Raw genomic sequence first — 6638 nt, forward strand, 5'->3', positions numbered from 1 at the left:
CACTCCTGCGGCGCCTCGGCGCCTTCCTCGACTACCTCTGGGACGAAGATGCTGGTGTCGGTGAAGTCGGTGATCGTCGCCGCCCTGTTGATAAGCTTGGCTTCCACCGCCACCAGCTCCTCCTGCGCCTCCAGCCAGAATGTGGCCAACTAGGCTAGATCTAGCCCAGGATACCACGCCTTGACGAACTCCAGGGCCCGGCGCGCCCCTGCCCAGGCTGCAGAGCCTTTCCAGGCCTCCAGGCGGCCGGCCGCCACCTCCAGCCAGTCAGCAGTTCGACTTGGGTGCGTGGAGCCGGAAAGCCTGGCCAGAGGGTAGAAATTGCCTAGGCCTCGACGCGCTGAAGATGGCGCACCATTTGATGGGCGGGCCGAAGACGGGCCTGGATGCTGAGGATTTGCTCATTGAGGGTCCGAGGGGCGTCAGCGGCAATCTGCACGCCTTCCGCCCTCCGCTCCTCGTGCTAGGCCTCAATGATCTGGTTTGCAGCGACGGAGTGGCCCGGAAGAAGTCTGCTTGGACAGAAGGCAAGAAAAGCCAAAGTCAGAAAATAACAATTGGCATAGATAAGGGCCGGTAGCTCAAGACAAGAAACAAAGACAATAAAGCTCACCATCGACCAAATCTTCGATGCTGCTGAAGTAGGTCGTCATCTACGCCTCCTTGTCGGCCCACGCGGAGCGCTCGATTTCAAACTCGGCGAGGAGGTTAGTCTCCTTCGCCTTCGCCTCCCGTTTGGCCGTCTTGAGGGCCTCCGCCTGCTCGGCAAGCTGAGTGACCAGCCGGTCTCGCTCCTCGGCCAGCTTGCTGCACTCCGCCTCCTTGCCATGTAGGGCGGTGTTGGCTTCGCCCAGCTGCTGCTGCAAGGCGGCATTGGCCTCTGTAAAAAGGAAAGAAGAAAGAGCATCAGTCAAAAAGCAAAGAGGGATGCAGTTGCCGGGGAGATCCGGCCTGACTGCTCAGCAGTCGGCCCGAATCTCGGGGACTACAGCCCGCGGGTGCGCCATCACGCCCCCGCAGAGAAGAAGTAGCTAGCAAAGATAAAGTCACTAGGAAGATTCGGCCCGGCTGCTCAGCAGTCAGCCAGAACCTTGGGGACTACAGCCCGCGGGTGCGCCAGCGTGCCCCCGTGAAGAAAGGAAATCGGGGCTTACTCCGGCTCTCGATAGATGAGCGGTCTGCGTCTCCAGCTCTCGGACCCTGGAGTTGAAGGTGACCGCGCTAAGATTGTGGTAGTCCAGCAGAAGGAATATCAAGATAAGTCAGCATTTGACACTTGCAAGTTAAAGTTCCGGACCGCCTGCTCAGCAGCCGGCCCGAAACTTGGGGACTACACCTAGTGGGTGCACTTGCACGCCCCCACGAAGAAAGCAAAAAGATCAATAAATAAAGAGAAGCAAAGAAAACTTACGCGGATGGCTGCCCACGACTCCAAGAACGCCTCGTTGCAGCGCTTGAGGGCTTCGGCTTCAGCCCGGAGCTTGGCCTGGACGTCAAGGGACGCCTGGGCCAGGGCGCCCGTCCCACCTCCGGGTACCCAGCCAGCGGGTGCGGCGCTGGTCGCTTCGGTGTCGAGGACCGACGAGCTCGCGGCACCGGTGCCGAGGCTGCCTTCGAAAACGGCGGCACGCGGGTGTGCGGACCTCAGGAGTCAGGTCCGTCACCACCACGTCCCCGACTGGTGGCACCGGCAGCGTGGCCGGCTGCTCGTCCTGCATTCCGCTAGTCAGTGGCGGCGGCGGCACGATGACGTCCGGCATGGCCATGTCGCCGCCCTCCATCTCCCTGACCGGCTGCTCGTCGCCGGCTCCCCCAGTCATCGCCTCAAACTCCGGCGGAGGTGGCGCGGTGTTCAGGGGCGTCACAAGCAATGGCTCTTGGCAGCGTGCAGCCACCGCGAGCCGCTCCTTCTCCGCGGCTTCGGCCTCCGCCTGTGCCAGCTTCCTCGCCGCGGATGCTGCGGCCTTGTCCGCCTCCGCCTTCGCCATATGGTCGGCCTCTTCCTCACGCGCCTCCCGCGTGTTCCGCTCTCTCACCTCCCGGAGGTCGGCGGCCGGGTCGATTCGCCGGCTGGTGGAGGAGGTCTCCGCCGACCTGATGACCGAGGCGGCGCCCGACTTCTCGATAGTCAGCAGCCCCCTGAGATAAGAGGACAAGACAAAAAAGTTTTTTAGACCGGGTCGGCGAAGAGGTGGAAACATGAGAAGGATACTTATGCTGACACCATGACCGGAACCTTCGGCTGCCTCTGATACTTGGCCACCTTGGCCGCGGCTTCTTTCCGCCTGGTCGCCGCGGCCAGGTTCTTGGGCTTTTTCGGCGCGCTGCCAAGCAAGGCAACGCCTTGCTTCCGCTTGTGTTTGCCGCCACGGGCGGGCGGCCCAGTAGAGGGGCCTGCGCCGGTGTTGGCCATGCTCCGGGCGGGGCGTGGCTCGTCTTCGTCTTTGTTGTCGTCAGGCCAGGTCTCCACGTTGCCGCCCTCCTCGGAGCCGCCTGCTCCATCGCCGCCGCCTGCTGCGTTGTCCGCCAAGGCGGCCGGCCCCAAGTCGGGGTCATCCGCATCACTCACTGCCCTGTCCGGCAGGTAGTCACCACCCGGCCCCACAATGTCGGCCGTCGTCTCAGACATATAAATCTGCACTCCATAAGGGAGTTGCATCACGACAAGAACCAGACTGAAAAACAGAGCTGAAGGAAGAAATCAAGGAACTTATGGCACGCAGCGGATCGTCGCGAGAATACGGCCGCTTCCCGTACCGCCAGTCTCCCTTTGACACCTTGAGGTTGGAGATCTCGTTCACCATCTGCGCGACCTCGGCAATCGGCATCTCCTTCGTGCATAGCCAGCTCGGGTCACGGTGCCCGCTCATTCGGAAGATCAGATGAGGGCGGCCCTGGAGCGGGAGGACTCGACACTCGACGAAGGAGATGAGGAGGTCGGAGGCCACGAGGCCCTCTGACTCCTAGAGCACCCGGAGTCGGCCTATGGCGGCCGCCGCATCCGCCGACATCGGCTTCAGCTTGTAACCCTAGTTGGGCCGGAGCCCGGTAGGGAGCCAGACTCGTAGGCCGGCAGGTTGATGAAGTCGACAGCCGGATCGACGTTCTCAACATAAAAGTAAGATTGCTCCCACATTTTTACCGACTATGGTAGCTTGATGACGGGGAAGGCATTCCTTTTTGCTGGCCGGTGCACGGCGACGAATCCACCGCACTCGGCCGCTGTCTCCTTGGCGGAGGTGCCCAGCTTCCCATAGAAGAATGCTCCCCACAGCTCGAGTGTGGGGAGGATGCCGATGTAGCCCTCGCACGCCATGATGAAGGCGCAGAGCAGGGTCACGGTGTTGGGCGTCAGATGATGAGGTTGGAGATGGTTGAAGTTGAGGAACGAGCGGAGGAAGTCACTCACCAGGAGGCCGAAGCCATGGAGGAAGTGCGAGCGAAAGACGACCCGCTCGTTCCCCTTCGAGGCCGGCGAAATCTCCTCCTCCAGCGGCACCCGCGCCTTGACGAACGCCGCATTGGGCATCTGGCGCGTGTCTCGGAGGAAGGAGATGTGGTCTTCGATCACCGTCGACCCGTCCCAGTCGCCGCCCTTCTCGCGCGCCATGGCTTCAGGCGGGGCCGCGAGAGGAGGAGGAGTGCGTCGGTGGCGAATGGAGGCAGCACCACGGCGAACATGGAGCGGCAGCAGCAGCAATGGCGAAGAGAGCAGAAGGAGGAAGAGAGAGTGGGAAGGGGCGTGCGTGCCCCGCCGCACCCCTCCCTCCCCCTACTTATAGCCCTCGGGCTACGAAGCCGAGGAGGCCGGGCGTGGGCTCGTGGGATTAACTACGCCCACGACCCCATGAACCCCCGTTTATCGCGCGCATTTACCGCGCCTTGAATGTTCATGGGAATCGCAACCGCCCACCTCGGCATAGCGGATCCGCCCGCGTGCCGAGGCCCGGTAGTGGCGGGCCCGGCCCGCTGTCACGTCCCATCAGGAGTGTGGGATGGCAGGCTGGCCGGGCTGGCGTGCGCCATGTGGCGAGCCTGTGGCGGGCGGCGGCCCGGGGAAGCTTAGCAGGCACGCCACCTGTTTTCCCGCCTTGGAGTTCAAAATTGCCTGACAATCCCGCCTAGTCAAAGCCGACTCCAACAGTCGGCCCACCGCAAGGCGGATCAAACATTCTCCCAGAGCTTGGTGAGGGGGGAAGCCGCTGAGACTTCGCGGCCCCTCGACCACAACGCCTCACCGGCTTCGGGGACTACTGTCAGAGTAATGGGCCACGGGTAGCCTCACGCGAGTCCCTGAACATATCAAAACTTTGGGCCGGCTTCGCCCCGCAATGTCCCAAGCTGAAGCTCCGCCCTCCGGGGGCCGGCTAGCCCAACGGCCGGCCCACAGAGGACGGCCAACCACCTACAGACGGCACCACGAGCAGCCGGCTCCAGTCAGCCGGCCTCTAGAGAAGACGGCGTCGAGCAGGCGGCCACCTGGTGCCCTCAGAGTTTGTGCCCCCATCAAGAGGACAAGATGGGGCGTGGCTACAGCGAAGCCCCTCACCCCTGAATCTTGGGCTTGGCGTGGCCACAGTGCCCCGTATGGGCGGCGATCTCCGCACGACATGGTACTGTTGCCACTTCCCCCTGATGTCACTCCGGACAAGCGGAGCCCTGTTCCCCATGACGACTTGTCGGTACGGCCCGCAGGCGGCGGGCCCTACTGGGCAGCGACACCTCAGAAGACAGTGTACACCGAACTAGTCGGACCAGGGGAAGGCCGGCCTCCAGCAGGCGGCCGTCCCTTCCCTCGAGGCAAGTGCACCATTAACCTGATGAGACCAGGTGTCGCTATAGTGATCTCCCGCCGGGCGGCGGGTTTGTAGCCACACTGAGTTGACCAAGCCCGCATCATTAGCAGCACAGCTACAGTGAGCAGCCACCAACCAGACCCGCCAGCGGTGGTAGCGGCCTGTCGGCTCCATACCAGACCAGTCGGCGGGACCCACCAGGCGGCGGGCCCTAGTAGTCGGCGGAGAAGCCGGAGGCCGGAGACGCTAACAGCCGGGCCTAGCAGCCGGCCAGATTACCATTGTACCCCTGGAGGGTAGGCCTATATAAACCCCCAGGGCACCCATGCAAAGGTTCCCTCCCCATTAGAACTAGCGACTCCCCTAGAGCAGGAGAGAGCTAGCCTTGCCTTCTCCTACCTCTAGCATACAGCTCAAGGAGCACCTTTGTATCACTTGTGCCATAGTGATCATGCGGAGACCCCGCAAAGCAGGACTAGGGGTGTTATCTCCTAGGAGAGCCCCGAACCTGGGTAAAGTACGCTGGCGTTTGTGTCTACGCCTCATCCCGCTTCCAGGCACTGGGGACGTTCTACTCACTCCCACCATGATAAGCCATCCATTGGCATATGTCGCACCCAACCCCCGACAAGGGGTTAAACCGGGCAAAGGACACGGGGAGTTTATACTGTTTCGGCCCCTTGCGGTGAAGGTAAAAGCCTACGATCCAGTTGTGGTGGAATTGATGGGGTCTCGATGAGCAGGGAGCGAATCCACTTTACATATCTCCCGAGTTGTTGTTTCTTGTCCCTGAACCACCGCCGGGTCGTACCTTTATATACACAGGTTGACGCCCGGCGGTTTACAGAATACCGAGGCCGGTTCATACACGTGCCCGGCTCGGTTTCTACCTTTCACTATCTTACAACACAAGTTATATATCTCATGGCGGTTTATGTCTATGGCCCCTAATTCGCCCTTGGGCTCTAGGCCTCTAAGTCTCTGTAGTAAAGCGCCATACTCCTTGTCTTCGTGGGTTTCAATACGGATGAGCATAACCCGGACCCTCCTGGGCGGTTTATACTCAGTAGTTATATCCCCAACATTAGGCCCCAGATTTATTTGAACCTGTTCATGTCAATCCTCAACACTTAGGAAAAACTCCTTGAACATCCTCGTATGGTCCTTGTAAACCGCCATGACATCTCCTCCATATGAACTTGATAAACCGCCATGACGTCATCTTCCAAGATTAAATTAAATCGCCGTGACATCATCTCTATATAAAAACCTATAAATACTTTCTTTTTTTAATGACCCTCCGAAAACCGAGGCAACAACTATGTCAAATATCCATTATTTGGGTTCCTCGATTCCCACGCCTGTCACTTATCCCTTCGCCTTATAAATAGGACCAAGGGTCATTCTTTCCCTTCCCCTTCGTGCCCTTTCGCCTCATCGTCTTCCTTGCGTCGCCCCGGTGCTCGAGTACAGTCGCCATCATCGACCTTTGCTTCTGCACCACCGACGGCCGCTGCATCAACCTGATCTGACTAGTGAAACGCGGCACCTCTCCGCCACTCCTTCAACCTCTGTAAGTTTTCTTCTTCTTCACCTGAGATCTACCATTAGGGTTTCTTTGTTCTTCGGTGTTCTTCTGTGTTCGTCAATACTCATTGCTGTCACATGGATCCTTTAACGAAAAACACCACCTTTTTTCCTGTGCGGCCATAACTAAACCTCATTTTTCTTCATCATAGCATCTCTGTTATCAGTAAACAGATCCCATCTGGCTTTTAGCTGTTCCGCTGACACCGCTTAGGGCTTCTGAATTTTTCTCCTTTTTAAGACTGCGGTAGATCC

Source organism: Triticum dicoccoides, chromosome 3B (assembly GCF_002162155.2).
Source record: "Triticum dicoccoides isolate Atlit2015 ecotype Zavitan chromosome 3B, WEW_v2.0, whole genome shotgun sequence".
In the NCBI taxonomy this organism is placed as follows: Eukaryota; Viridiplantae; Streptophyta; class Magnoliopsida; order Poales; family Poaceae; genus Triticum; species Triticum dicoccoides.